Source organism: Balaenoptera musculus, chromosome 11 (assembly GCF_009873245.2).
Source record: "Balaenoptera musculus isolate JJ_BM4_2016_0621 chromosome 11, mBalMus1.pri.v3, whole genome shotgun sequence".
In the NCBI taxonomy this organism is placed as follows: Eukaryota; Metazoa; Chordata; class Mammalia; order Artiodactyla; family Balaenopteridae; genus Balaenoptera; species Balaenoptera musculus.
Window position 1 is genome coordinate 29,832,718 of NC_045795.1, and position 14,173 is coordinate 29,846,890.

Genomic DNA, 14,173 nt, shown 5'->3' on the forward strand with positions numbered 1-14,173 from the left:
GAAAAAGATGTTCTCACACAGAAACAGGATTTTGACTCAACTCATATTGAATAGTAACAGGTTTTGGAGCCCAATTGACTCTTCTCCCCTTTTGAATAGGTTTACCATTTGCATGGTTCAAAATTTGAAAGGTACAAAAGATAGTCTCTCCCCACCAAACTCCTTCAGACATCCCATTTCCATTTTCTGAGGTGATTTATTCTAAACTTTCAGGTATGTACTTCCTGAGACATTTTACACACATCCTGGCAAATATATGTATGTTTGTATATTCGAAATTATCTTTTTTCCCTTTTATTTAATACAGATGGTATTATACTATATATCCTATTATGTACCTTCCTTTTTTGAGAGTCAGTTTTGTTGGGACATAATTTACATACACTAAATTCAGCAATTTTAAGTGTACTCTTCAATGAATTTTGAACAAATATATACAGTTGTGTAACAATCATCACAATCATGATATGGAACATTTCCATAATCTCAAAAAGTTCTCTCTTGACCCTTTGCCATGGGTCCCCTCCCAGCCACACCCTGAATCCTGGAAACCACACATCTTTCTATCATTGTAGTTTTGCCTTTTCAAAAGTATCATATAAATAGAATTAAACTCTGTAATCGTTTGTATGTGGTTTCTTTCTCTTAGCATAATGCTTTTGAATTCATCCATGTCAGTACATATATCAGCAGGTGGTTCCTTTTTATTACTGAGTAATATTCCATTGTGTGAATATACCACAATTCGTTCATTCATTCAGAAGTTGATGGACACGGGTTCTTTCCCAGTTTTTGGCTATTATTAATAAAATGGCTATAAACATTCACATATAAGCTTTTGTGTTGATTGTGTTTTCATTTCTCTTGGTCAAATACCTAAGGGTGGAATTATTGGGTCATATGGTCAGTGAATGCTTAACCTTATTAAAAAAATCTTTCAAATTATTTTCAAAGTGGCTGTAAGAATTTATAAAAGATTTCTTGTTGCTCCTTTTCCAGTACTTGGTATTTTCAATCTTTTAGGTTTTAAGTATACTGATTAATGTATAATGATCTTTCATGGCAGCTTTAATTTACATTTTTTCTAATGACTAATAATGTTAAGCATCTTTTCATGTACTTACTAGCCATCATTAGATCTTCTCTGATGAAGTATCTGTTCAAATATTTTGCTTATTATTGTTATTTTAGCATTATCATATTATTGAATTTTAAGAGTTCCTTATATGGTCAAGGTAGAATTTCTTTATCAGGTAAGTATTTTGGAAATAGTTTACAAAGTGACTTGACTTTTCATTTTCAAAGTGTCTTTTGAAGACTAAAGATTTTGATTTTGATGAAGTCCATTTATCAATTTTTTTTCTTCTATGGTTTGTGCTTCTTGTGTTCTATCTAAGAAATATTTGTCTAGTCCATGGTCACAAAGATGTTCTCCTATATTTTCTTCCAGAAGTTTCTCAGCTTTAGGTTTTATATTTAGTTCTGTGATCCATTTTGAGCTAATTTTCCATAGTGTGCAAATATGACTTGCATCTATCTATCTATCTATCTATCTATCTATCTATCTATATCTAACTTTATCACAATCTCTCTCTCTTTCTGCAGCTCCATCCCTTCTGGTATTTAGATCTGCGAATTCTAGCTGCCTTGACCTTCTGAAACACCAAACTCTGTTGTCTCCTCAACTCAGAAAGACCACCAGCCTCTATTTGGGTTCTATGCTACCTGTCTCCAATGTCTGAAAACCATCACTTTGTGAAGTTTGTCTGCTTTACTCATTGTTTAAAGAAATCTTCCAATTGTTAAGTGTAAATCTGGTTCCTTTTAATCAATCCTGGCCAGAAATGGAGGTTGTCAAAATTGACTTTAAGATCCTCATTTCACTTGGGTTGCTTCTCCTTTCTTTCCAAATATTGGCCCCTTAAAGTCAAGTTTGAATTGGAGTTTGGAATATAGCTATGAAGTTCAACTAGACTAAAGTCTAATGATAATGACATTAAAGTGATATAGTAGGAGTCAGCTATCGCAAGTATGTTGGCCTTCAGGCAAAGACTGCTTGCTGACTTTCCATCTTTCCATTTTCTTTTAAGGCTATGTTGTCTTTTGCAAAGTCTTTATTTTGTACCTTAAGTTCTGAGTAATGACAAGACAGGAAAACAACTGTCCCAGCTAATCATTCACCAACATAAGTCATAATACAATTCCATCTTCTCATCTTTTAACCTCTTACCATTCAAACCTCTGATGATTCCATGAGTTCCTTGGATGACCCTACGAAAAGAGGTCTTCACTACTATCAAAAGGGAATCCTATATTTAAAAAAAATTTTTTTTTAAATTTATTTTTGGCTGCGTTGGGTCTTCGTTGCTGTGCGCGGGCTTTCTCTAGTTGCAGTGAGTGGGGGCTACTCTTCGCTGTGGTGCACGGGCTTCTCACTGTGGTGGCTTCTCTTGTTGCGGAGCACGGCCTCTAGGCATGCGGGCTTCAGTAGTTGAAACATGCAGGCTCAGTAGTTGCAGCACACGGGACCTAGAGTGTGCAGGCTTCAGTAGTTGTTGCATGCGGGCTCAGTGTGGCTCGCAGGCTCTAGAGCGCAGGCTTAGTAGTTGTAGTGCATGGACTTAGTTGCTCCGCGGCATGTGGGATCTTCCCGGACCAGGGATTGAACCCATGTCCCCTGCATTGGCAGGCGGATTCTTCACCACTGTGCCACCAGGGAGGTCCCAGGAATCCTGTTTTTAAGCTACCTTCCAATACCCAGGCCCAAAGTGTCCAGAATGGATTTGTGTATAAAGTATATTGTGTACGTGGGAAAATGCACTGACTGGCAGCTCTGCTCCCGAATGACACTCCCTTAAAAATATGAGATGACTCTCCCTGTGAGTGGAGCATGAATTTTAGCCCTGAAACCAAATATTTTGTGTAATCTTGTGAGGTCAAAGATTAAGAACCTGGGCTTTAAGCCATGCCCCATTTTTATGCTTTATGAGCAGAACCTTCCTTTCATGAGCCTGTAGGTTTGCAAAAATGCTAGCCTCTCATTATTGCCTGGACTTGGTGCACAACAGTAACATGGCAACAGCTGAAATAAACAAGAGAATGCATTGTTTAAGAAACCACTAACGTTCTGAGGTTTCAATGATAACAATCGCAGGGTAAATATGTAAGGTGGTAATGAATAACTGACATGAGTGCCTTTTGTTAATTGGAGTACAACTGCATATTTTCTTCCCCCTACAGAAGTATATTTGTCCTGTTCTCCTACGGTGGCAAGAAAGGAAAGAATTTGGTGGATAGTCTTTTTATATTTACAATAGCAACCCTCTATAAACAGGCTTGGTTCTTCTAGAACCACGCTATTCAAAACACTAGCCATTAGCCCTGTGTGGCTATTTAAATTTAAACTAATTTAAGTGAAAAAAATCTTAAAAATGCTTTTCCTTAGTCATGCTATCCATATGTGGCTACTGGCTACTATTATGGAAAGTACAGCTAGGGAATATTTCTAGCATCATAGAATGTTCTATAGGACAGTGCTACTGTAGAGTGGCCTGGGTTCAGATGTGGCATGAAGACCAATCATTTATGTGGTCACAGGCCCTTCCTTGGGTCTTTATTCCCTTGTCTAAAAATAAGACGCAGGGTGATTGCGTTTAGTGAGACAGAAGAGTGGTCATGCCCACAAAATAAAGAAATCACCAGTGAAGTTTATTCTCATCGATAAATAGTATCTGTGCTACAAGTTCATATGAATCAATTGGTTTAAAATGGCAACTGTTTAGGAAAAGCTCTACAACTCATAACCAGCGCTTGTGAATCTCAGTAAATCCGTCAATAACCATTGGCCATGCCCAAACCCATTGAAGGTGTCTCTGTGGCAATGTTATCCATCAAAGCTGCAGTAACTTTGAGGACTGAAGATGCTGCCTCACCAGCCACTTGGGCCAAACATAGCATTAAGCCTGGAACCCAGATACAGAGGTCAAGGTCCTTCTCCTCAATCAAAACAACTTGCCATAGTAAAGCAGGGAGGGTTATCTGGGGTGGGGGAAGGCAACTGCTTACTGAGAAGATATGAGGGTGAAGTCTGAGCAATTCTCTTGTAAGTGTGGTGAGTTCTTATTCCATAATAAACATTGTATTGCTGCAAGAATGAGCTGAGGTCTATTGCCTATTCCTTCCTGTGTATCCCTTTAATCCATCTCCAATAAACAGGTTGATGAGTCTTTACGGAGCCTGCACTGCACTTGGGGTGCAGATGCTGTGAGAGGTAGAAAAGCAGTCTAAGATGGGGGCCTTTTCTGTGTGGCTCTGACCTGCTGGCTAGAAGGAAGGATTAACACACACCATGAAGCATTTAGAAATTAATATGAGAGTTGAGAGAGAATCAGTTGCCAGAATACATGATGCATGGTATCACATAAGCACTGAAGGTGTTCAGAGATGGAAGAGTGCTGGACTTATCAGGGAGGGCTTCATGGAAGGGGCAGACCTTAAACTTCGAAGGAAATGTAGCCACACAGGTTGCAGACAGGACAAAGGACAAGATTCCAGGCCTCAGCAATCACATCATCCTTCTCAATCCTATGTCACTGGGAGGCAGTTTAGCATAGTGGCTTACAGCAGAAAACTTGGAGCTAGACTGTGTGATTCACATCCTGATCCTGTCTCTTATTAGCTATGTAGACTTAGGCAATTTATTTAACCTTTCACTGGATTATTATGAGGATGAAATAAGTTCATATATGTAAAAGTCTTAGGTACAAAATAAGCATCATATAACTATTAGTGGCCCCCTCCCACTCCAATCTCTTTTTCTCAGGCCTTATTTGTTTTTACCTATATTTACATTGAATATCTCTTCTTTTAATAGAAGCCTCAATAATTCATATTGACTTGATATTTCCCTGACTTTATTCAGTTTGGTTTTCCTGATTTTTAATTTTTGCAATAAGTAAATATACCTTATTTAGGACAAACCAACCCACAGAATTGTCCTGGTGAATGCCTCAGTTTTTTTTTTAATTTATTTGTTTTTGAAGTATAGTTGAATTACAATGTTGTGTTAATTACTGCTGTACAGCAAAGTGACTCAGTTATACATATATATACATTCTTTTTCATATTCTTTTCCATTATGGTTTATCACAGGATATTGAATATAGTTCCCTGTGCTATACAATAGAACCTTGTTGTTTATTCTGTATATACTGGTTTGCATCTGCTAATCCCAAACTCCCAGTCCTACCCTCTCCCACTTCCCTCCCCCTTGGCAACCACCAGTCTATGCTCTATGTCCCTGATTTTCTCTCTGTTTCATAGATAGGTTCATTTGTGTCATATTTTAGGTTCCACATATAAATTATATCATATGGTATTTGTCTTTGTCTTTCAGACTCACTTCACTTTGTATGATAATCTCTAGTTTCTTCCATGTTGCTGCAAATGGCATTATTTCATTCTTTTTTATGGCTGAGTAGTATTCCATTGTATTGTATATATGTACCACATCTTCTTTATCCATTCATTCATCGATGGACATTTAAGTTGTTTCCATGTCTTGGCTATTGTGAATAGTGCTGCTATGGACATAAGAGTGTGTATCTTTTTGAGTTATAGTTTTGTCTGGATATATGCCCAGGAGTGGGATTGCTGGATCATGTGGTAATTCTGTTTTTCTGAGGAACCTCCATACTGTTTTCCACAGTAACTGCACCAACTTATATTCCCACCAACAGTGTAGGAGGGTTCCTTTTTCTCCACACCCTCTCCAGCATTTGTTATTTGTAGACTTTTTAATGAGGCCATTCTGACCTGCATGAGGTGGTACCTCATTGTAGTTTTGATTTGCATTTCTCTAATAATTAGCAGTGTTGAGCATCTTTTCATGTGCCTACTGGCCATCTCAGTTTTGGGTTTTTTTTAATGAAAATACTCTTGTCATCAGAACCCTGGGTAGAATCGAGTTAATCACCAAATTTGAGGCTGGGTCTTAATGTGTTTCCCAGGGTTATACCTAAATTATACAAGAGGGATTATTTGGTTTAGGAAGACCTCTGTGCTGCATCAGTGTTCTTTCCTATCAGACTCCAAACTCTTTGATGGCAAAGACTGGGCCTTTTCATCCTTGCATGCCCAGCCAGCATCTTGAATAGCACTTGCCATCTCCTAGTTGGTCCATGATGCCTGAATTAAGTGGACTTCTTTTTGTAAAATGAGCTAGTGATGCTTAACTTCCCCTGGCTCCTATAGGGTAACATAATTCAATTCCATTCAATTCAACACATTCAATGAGCGTCCCCTCTGTGCCTGGCTTAGTGTCAGATGCTGGGATCCAGTGGTGAGCAAGTCAGGCACAGTCTCCCCTGTCATGGGGTTAATGAGACCAGTCTATTATTTCTTTGCTTCTCCTAAGGGAAAGATATGCAGCGGAACCTTGTAAAGCATTGCACTGCCCTTACAATCTCAGGACATAACACCTTCAGCCAAAAAAAAAAAAAAAAAAAAAAAAACCATTGAACTCAATCTGGATTATGATTGGCCAGAAGAGTTCCCATTCCCAGATGTGGCTGAGCTGTGCCCTGTAATGATGCTGAAGAGCATGTTGACCAGGATGTGACAATGAGGTGATTCTGGTTTGCCCAAGGTCTCAGTGGTTTTACAGCTTGAGATAAGGGAAAAATAGAATTTCCAAGCCTCAACTTCTAATTGGGACCCTGTTCACTTCTTATTGTGACCTCATCATAGCATTTATGAGACTTCCTATGAATTTTAAACCCTCTGTATGCGTTAAATACCTCGTATAGTAGAATTATACAGTAAGTTTCACCATTTTTAAAATGAGGATAACAATATCTTCCTAGTAAGGTGATTGTGAGGATTCCAACTAGACATGGAAAGCATTCTACACGTGCATAGAGCAGGCACTCAGTAATGGACAGCTATCATTTTTAATATATTAAAGATGTTGTTAGATTATTATAGGAGACACAAAGGTAAACAAGACCCAGTCCCTTTCTTCAAGGACCTTCAGCTCAGTAGGAAAGATTTCATATTTACAAGTAACTATTACTAAGTCAAAAAGTGAAATTTTTCAAAAGAGAAATGCTGACAATGTTCTTTTGAAATTTAGAAGAGAAAGGCATTATTATTGGCTAAGAAGATCAGTGATAACTTCACAGAAAAGGAAGCATTTATTTGAAAGATTTGGTCCAATGGAAATAGTGAAAGGGACACTCTGTAAATAGGGACTACATGTGCACGGACATTGTATCAGTCAGCTTGGGCTGTGTAACAAAACACAACAAACTAGGAGGCTTAACAACAGACACTTATGTCCTCACAGTTCTGGAGGCTATAAATCTAAGGTCAAGGTGCAGGCCTGGTAGGTCTGACGATAACCCTCTTCTTGGCTTGCAGATGGCAGTCTTCTCACTGTGTCCTCATAGGAAGGAGAGAAGGCTCTCTGGTGTCTCTTCTTATAAGGACACTAATCCTATCAGATGAGGGCCCCACCCTTCTGATCTCATTTAACCTTAATTACTTCCTTAGAGGCCCCAACTCTAAATACAGCCACATTGGAACTTAGGGTTTCAACATATGAATTTGGGGAGGACACAGAAATTAAGTCCATCACAGGCTTGGAGGTGGAAAATACCTTTATAAGGAACATTCGATGATATAGTTTGATTGGAGCATAAGAGGGGCTGAAAGTGGAGGCATGGGAGAAACAAAATTAAACCTTGGGATTGTCCTGGATTACAGAAGGCCTGGAATGACAGCTAAGACTTTTAGAGGGTAATTTGTCTGCATCAGGGAGTATCTAGGGTTTTAAACTAGGAAGTTGCAAGTTCAGAACTGTGCTTTGGGAAGATGATTTAGGCAGCTATGGGTTTTACAGCCAGTCTTGCCCTGTTGTCTTAGAGCAGAGAAGGAGGTGGAAACACTGGCAGATTAAGTACCTAGCTCAGAATCTCCCAGCCAGACCTTCCAAGTTGCTTTTCTGAACGCCAGTCAGTGCGTTGTTTGACCGGTAAGGGACGAACATGTAGTTTGGGACACTGACTCTGGGGTGCCCTTGTGAAAAATCAATATGGGAGGCATCTTCTCTGGACCTACCCTCAACCAAGACTTTCTAAGCATCAATCCCAAAGCAAAACAGTCCTTTTTATCTCAGCGAAAGATTTTGAATGGGAACTATTGCCCCATTGACCAAAGTAACTTTGGACGGTTTCTTGCTGACTACTGCGTACACAGCAGATCTACCTGATCTTGCATTTCATGAAGGAGGCAACCAGTTCTCAGAGGTTATAAATCCTCAAATGTCATTAGAGAGCTCTTCAGGCCAAGATTACAGAATGCAATGCCTCTCCCCTGGGTAGAGTTCTCATCAGCCCCTCCTGAGGCAGTAGGTCCCAGCAGTCACTGCAGACAACTAAAAATAGCCCCAGTATAAAATCCCAGCTCCCAGGACTGCTAGGGAGGTAATTTGCTGAGAGAAGCAGCCCAGACTGTGATAAAGCATTGCCTCGGGTCTCCTAACACATCGTCAGATGGGATATTCCCTGAACTCACTAATGCCCGGCCTCAACAATTAGAGTGGATCTTCTGGGTGAGATTGAAGGCTGCTTTCTAATTACAATGGACGGGCCTCGGTGATTATCTAGTGGAACTGCTCAGTTACACCTGAGAACAGTGAGGTCTGCCTTCCTCAGCGCCCTATCAGTCTTCCATCCACATTCTTTCATTCTTTCCTTCTTTCAGCAAATATTGATTGAATGAGGCTCAATTCCTTTATTCAGTGTCTCTGCTCAAATATCACCTCCTCACCATCCACAACAGAGCTCTACCAATCTTTTCCCTTATTCCCTGTTTGCTTTATGCCCCTGCCATAGCACTTTGTTATTGTCGGTCTGCCCTACTAGAAGGTTGATTGGCTCCCGGGGCAGGGACTTTGCCTGTTTGGGGTCTAGCTCTTGAATGGCTGTGCTGAGTATATGGTGTGTCAGGCGTGGCCCTGCCCTCTGTTTTTCCTGTAACTTGTATTAGTTGGATGCTGTCCTTCTGGGTTTGGCCTCTACTTCTTGTTACTTCTCGCATGTTATCTGTCTCTCTGTTTTTATCCTATGTTTTGTCAACTGAAATAAAATGCACAACCAAAAAGTTGAGAAATATGTTTTATTCCGTGGACTTAAGCCGGGAAGACAGCCTCTCAGATGGCTCTGGGGGACTGCTCCCAAGAGGTAGGGGAGGAACCAGGATGTATAGGAGTTTTTGCAACAAAGGCCAGGTAGTCAGAACCTCAAAAGATTGCTGTTAATTAAAAAAACAAAAACAGGGGCTTCCCTGGTGGCGCAGTGGTTGAGAATCTGCCTGCCAATGCAGGGGACACGGGTTCGAGCCCTGGTCTGGGAGGATCCCACATGCCGCGGAGCAACTAGGCCCGTGAGCCACAACGACTGAGCCTGCGCATCTGGAGCCTGTGCTCCGCAACAAGAGAGGCCGCGACAGTGAGAGGCCCGCGCACCGCGATGAAGAGTGGCTCCCGCTTGCCTCAACTAGAGAAAGACCTCACACAGAAACGAAGACCCAACACAGCCACAAATAAATAAATTAATTAATTAAACAAAACAAAACAAAAACCCCCCCAGACATCTCAAGTTAATGATTCTAGCGCTTTTCTCTATATGGGAAGATGCAAGAGTCTGGGTTTATTGAAATGATTCCTTTGATATGCACCTTAACTATCTAGGGCCAGTATCCCGCTTTTCTCCATCCTGAATCTCCTCAGGGCTTCAGTGGCTGATGGCTTGACGGCTACAACATCCTTCGTTTACTGATATGGCAGGCAGCATTTGAAAGATTTTCTTTGTTTTCCAACTCCTCTATTACATTTTTCATTTTTGATAGTGACATTCTTAATTGCTCATAACTCTGGTTTTATTCTCTGCTTGTTCCTTTTTCAAAGCTTCCCATGCTACCCTACAAGGGAAGAGAGACAGAGGAGGCCACCTCTGGGTGAGCAGGAAGGTAGTGGATTTCCAAATGCCAAAAAAAGGAAGGATTGGGGGCGCTGCCACACCCACAATGGAAGCATCTTCCCCCAGCTTCTCAGATGGCTTCCTGTGGAGAAGAACCTTCCATTTAGAGCCTGGAGTTAAACTCCACCTCCAGCTGGGACAGCTGTTCTAAGATAGACTTTTAGTGAGTCACTCCACCTAAGCTCCACATCATACCTCCCACCTGCTGTGGATTTGGCCAAGTTCAAGCCCACAGCTTCTCAGGGGTCCTGGCAGAGAACATGGCCCCCACTCTCTGCAGTCTGGACTCCTCTGCAGTCCCCTTGGGATTTATTCTGGGCTAGAGTTTTCTCTGTCCTCTATCGTCAGTCAATCAGCCTTCTCTCCTCCAGAAGTTTGTCTAAATCCCTTATCCACTGGTGATCCTGTCTCACTTCCTTTATTCTTGTGAGATTATTCCTTTTCATAGGTCTATACTGTTATTTCAGCAGGATCTCAGGAGGGTCTGTGGGCAGAAACCTAGCAATATTTCATGTACAAGGGTTCTAAATATAGTTTGGAACTATTGAATTTACAAGTGTTTAAATAGGGCTCTTTACTGCAGAACTTCTCAGCCCTTTCATTTGCAAATGCCTACTGCAAAGCTCTAAGAAAGGGTGTAGGTGGAGTATTTCCCAATTATTTGACTGTAAGATTTTCTTTTTTTCAGGGAAATCTCACCATGCTTCATGAAATACACTGTGGAAAATACTGGATTAATTTACTGGCATTATACTAGCTCTGGGACTGAAATACATGAGACATTAACAATGTTTGCTGAATGCTTGTGCAAAAAGAGGTTGAGGGGATGGGTCCTAAGTACCACCCTCACCCCACCCAAGTTACAGATTTACTTCCTGGCCATGATGCCTAACTTCAGAGACTGAGTACAGTGGAAAGGACACCCAGGCTGAATTCACTAGCATAACTACTGGGTGCCTTCAGGCAAATTAACTTCTCTGAGTCCCGATTTCCATATCTGGGAATAATATCTACTCTTCCTACTTTGTGAGGCAGTTGTGAGTATCAAAACATAAATTATATGAGCCAGTATTTATAAAATATAAAACAGTAAACCAATACAAGGAATTATAGTTCTTGTGGTGAAATTTAGTCACTATGTCACAGGAGTTAGAATGTGAAAGGGAACATTTGAATATTCTCTAAACATATCCTAGGGCTGGTGACCTCCTCATCCTACATCTAGAGTCACGGGTCACAGGGAGAAGCACTTAGGAAAAGAGGAGAGAAACCCTACTCATTTCTACGTCTGTACCCAGAGCTAAATCAGGACTTCATCCTCACATCGTTAGTGAAGACCTTGAGGTAGAGAAACAGACTCCGGGATCTTCAGATCTAGAGAAGATCTCGGATGTCATTTGATCCAACTTGCTTGTTTTAGATGCATAGAAACTGTGACCCAGAGAGGATAAAGAGTTTGCCTCCAATCATACTGAAATAACGATAGCGAGTGCTAGCAAGCAGGTCTCCAAGTTCAACATAACTTAACCTGGCAAACATTTACCCGGCCTCTGGTACCGGCTTGCCACTGCCCCAGGGGCTGGAGGACACACAAGTGGGAGCAAGGTTTCCACCCTGAAGGAGCTCACAAGTGCTCAGAGGAGAGAGTAACAGCAAACACTAGAGCAGAAGTGGGCTGTTCAGTTAAGTGTTCTAGGAGTTCGGAGAAAGGGTCATTGTTGATAGCTGAGATAGAAATTTTTTTGTAGTTGGTATTTTCCATTTTCAGAAATTCTTCCCCTTACCTCAAAGATTCCTTAATGAGGAGACTATATATCCCATACGTACACACATACGTATATACACTTTTATTTTATATACATATATAAATTTATATACACTTTTACATTTCACATACATATGTGACACATGTGATTTTGGGAGGCTATTATTCTTCCTGTTTCTCCTTTTTGGTTATCTTTAGAATAGTTTGAGATGTATACAGATGCAAGCTGAAGAATCTGTTGTAAATGTCAAGGGAAATTTGTTGACCTTAAAAAATTCCAAGAGAAATGGGGACCTGCTGGTGGAGTCCATTCTGCCTAAAAATATTTGTTTCCACCTGAGGCAAAGTGCCTCAGAGTTCATGTTCCTTTTGTGGCAAAGAAGTAGAAGAGAAAACATCCCTTTCCCTGTCAACAACGTTTATTTAGTATTGAAATACTATCCCTGTGTTTGGAAAGTCCATGCATCTATTAGTGTTTTAATTTCTAAACAGAGCAGCAAATTGGTTTGGCATCTGTTAGTAACTCTGCCCTAAGATGGGATGATTCAATCTCGGCAATTAGTGGGCACTCTCTCCCATTAGGAGTTGTGATGAAGTGACGTGGTTGAACATCTCAGGATGCCAAGTTTATTCTGTGTTTGGACAAATGGCATATTGTCTTGGTTTCCATTTCTTAAAAAATCTTTTTAGAAAGACTCCTCTTTTTAGTTTATGTTGGAAAATTCACTTTAACCAAAGAATCAGAACCAGAGCAGGACATTCAACAGTGTGAAGGGTGGGTGTACCACCCTCCGGTATTCTGCCCACAAAGCCAGGACAGTTGAGAAGATTCGTTTTGGTGGCTCTGCATAGGGGTGTGGTACAGGGACCCACAGGGACCCAGAGAAACACAGAGACAGATTAATGGGCAACTAAATAAATAGCCTGCTGAGATCCATGTGGCTCAAAAATGGTTTATGTTGAGGATATGTGTGGGCAATAGTCATAGTGTGATCTCCGAAGACTGGTGATTATGTCTGAAGGTATATCCCACGGAACACACATCCTTGACATACTCCACCGAAAAATGGATCCTCTGGCTAAAAAAATTTGAGAAACAAGACCTACTACTTCTTCCTCTTGCAAATCCACAGTGCACATTAGCCTATAAAGGAGCAGAAAAATTAGTTAAGAAAACTTGAACCTTGTTTAACCCAGCATTTCCCAATATTTTGGAAACAGTAACTGTAACATCCCATATAGTGGAATCAATGCATCTTAATCTTTCTGACTGAAGCTATTTATACAGCACATCAAAAACTAATTAGTGGGCTTCCCTGGTGGCACAATGGTTGGGAGTCCACCTCCCAATGCAGGGGACACGGGTTCGAGCCCTGGTCCAGGAAGATCCCACATGCCGAGGAGCAACTAAAGCTGTGCACCACAACTACCAAGCCTGTGCTCTAGAGCCCGCAGGCCACAACTACTGAGCCCACATGCCACAACTACTGAAGCCCATGCAACTAGAGTCTGTGCTCCACAGCAAGAGAATTCACCGCAATGAGAAGCCAGCCCACCGCAACGAAGAGTAGCCCCCGCTCGCTGCAACGAGAGAAAGCCCGTGCACAGCAACAAAGACCCAACGCAGCCAAAAAAAAATAAATAAATTTATTAAAAAAAAAAATCCACCTGCCAATGCAGGGGACATGGGTTTGAGCCCTGGTCTGGGAAGATCCCACATGTCGCGGAGCAACTAAGCTGGTGTGCCACAACTACTGAGCCTGAGCTCTAGAGCCCGTGAGCCACAACTACTGAGCCCACGTGCCACAACTACTGAAGCTCAGACACTTAGAGCCCGTGCTCTGCAACAAAGAGAAGCCACCGCAATGAGAAGCCCTCACACCACAACGAAGAGTAGCCCCCGCTCGCCGCAACTAGAGAAAGCCCGCACGCAGCAACAAGGACCCAATGCAGCCAAAAATAAATAAATAAATAAATAAATAAATTTATATTTTAAAAAAGCTAATTAGTGACAAAGAAAAGAAAATTTAGTTTACATGAAATCTATTTGAGATGATTTAGCCAACCCAGTGTTTTGTCACTTGATGAAATTAGTTCTGCCTATTCCTACAGCCAGCTTGATGGCTGTTGCCTGGATCTGAAGGCTCTATTGAAACTGGGTCTCATACCTGGATCTGTCGGTTTCCAAAGCCCATGTTTTTAACTATATGTTATTCTACTTGATATGTGGGTGTATATAAACCCCTTCTCTCTGAAGACCATGTAATAGTTGAGCACTTTCATTTCTCCTACATTATCCAACTTCCCTGTTAGAAATGAAAAAAAAAGAGAGGAGGAGAGGGAGGAAGGAAGGAAGGAAGAAGGAAGG